The sequence below is a fragment of the Carassius carassius genome, unplaced genomic scaffold (genome assembly GCF_963082965.1).
Source record: "Carassius carassius unplaced genomic scaffold, fCarCar2.1 SCAFFOLD_61, whole genome shotgun sequence".
NCBI classification, from domain to species: domain Eukaryota; kingdom Metazoa; phylum Chordata; class Actinopteri; order Cypriniformes; family Cyprinidae; genus Carassius; species Carassius carassius.
Window position 1 is genome coordinate 1,214,301 of NW_026775074.1, and position 1,433 is coordinate 1,215,733.

Genomic DNA, 1,433 nt, shown 5'->3' on the forward strand with positions numbered 1-1,433 from the left:
GCACATCCGCAAATCAGTACGTGAATTCATCCAATGAGAGTTGCACACTTGAAGAATATTTTCTCAGAAATGTCTTGTATATTTTTCTAACACAAACACAAAGTACATAACTACAGCTGCTTGAATCAGCTGCGATGAAACTCAAACACTGTTTTTCACTTTCAAGTGACAAGTTTCGCGCTCTCCCTTTTGCACCGAGATATTTGGTTCAAAAGTGATTTGTGCATCTGTAGCGGTAGTGGGCGGGACTGTTTAGAGATTAGAGAATTTCAGCCAATCAGAAGAGCTACTTTGGCTCGTTGCTGAGTAGGTGGAGGCTTGGGAACTGTAGCTGGTAGATACCCGCCCCAAGCAGTTTTACGCCCCTGTTGTTCCTCATGCGTCCAGTAGGGGGAGGCTGTATATTAGTATATGAGCCCAGTCATATATCAGAACAGCAGACCATATCTATATGTATGATAGCAGCAGACCTTCTTGAAGCGATACGAATTGAGGTATGTTAAATATTCAATTGATCAATTAAATTTCAATTAGCGATATCAATTCAAAAGATGGGTCAATTTATTTCGAGAGGCAAAAGTACTTGATTGAGTCAGATGTTCTGTCTGACTCAAACTTAGCTAACCACGTGTAGGTTAAGCTGCCCCAGTCTTCTCTTTAAACTAGGTCTCAATCACTTTTAAAATTAATTACATTTTTATTTTTATCTTGTTATTTCTCTTTAGCTTGCGTGGCATGGCTTCTTCTGGTAAGACTGTAAGAAAAGGCACATCTTGGAGGCTGAGGAGAAATTCCTGCGAGGACCTGTCATTGATGCAAGGTACTGTAAGGATCCTATAAAGAAAAAAAAAGATAAATAACCATTGTTTCTACCACTATGCAACTTTTGCTTTTTTATTTATGTTTATCAGTGAGTGGGAGGACTTTGACAGCAGGATAAAAAAAACAATTAAAGAAGAGTGGCAAGCCATAGGAGAGTAATCTCATATGGGGAAGTCGTGGCCTAATGGTTAGAGATTTTGACTCGCAATCGAAGAGTTGTGAGTTCGAGTCTTGGGCCGGCAGGAATTGTGGGTGGGGGCAGTGCATGTACAGTGCTCTCTCCACCCTCAATACCACGACTTAGGTGCCCTTGAGCAAGGCACTGAACCCCCAACTGCTCCCCGGGCGCTGCAGCATAAATGATGCCCACTGCTCCAGGTGTGTGTTCACAGTGTGTGTGTTCACTGCTCTGTGTGTGTGCACTTTGGATGGGTTAAATGCAGAGCATGAATTCTGAGTATGGGTCACCATACTTGGCTGAATGTCACTTCACTTTCACTTTTTTCACTTTTATCTACAGGAGTCATGCTGTTAAGAAATAACCAAGTCATGGTGTTAATAAATATTTTTTTTTTGTGAACAACAATATTGTCTCTTTCTTTTAAATGACC

At 41.1% G+C, this 1,433-nt stretch overlaps 1 long non-coding RNA gene across 1 annotated transcript; it reads left to right on the forward strand.

Annotated features, from left to right (window-relative positions):
* Positions 1 to 343: 343 nt before the first annotated feature.
* On the forward strand, positions 344 to 972 carry LOC132134599 (uncharacterized). Its single transcript, XR_009429655.1, has 3 exons — positions 344 to 494; positions 754 to 820; positions 912 to 972. It is a non-coding gene; the product is annotated as an uncharacterized LOC132134599 (long non-coding RNA).
* Positions 973 to 1,433: the final 461 nt, after the last annotated feature.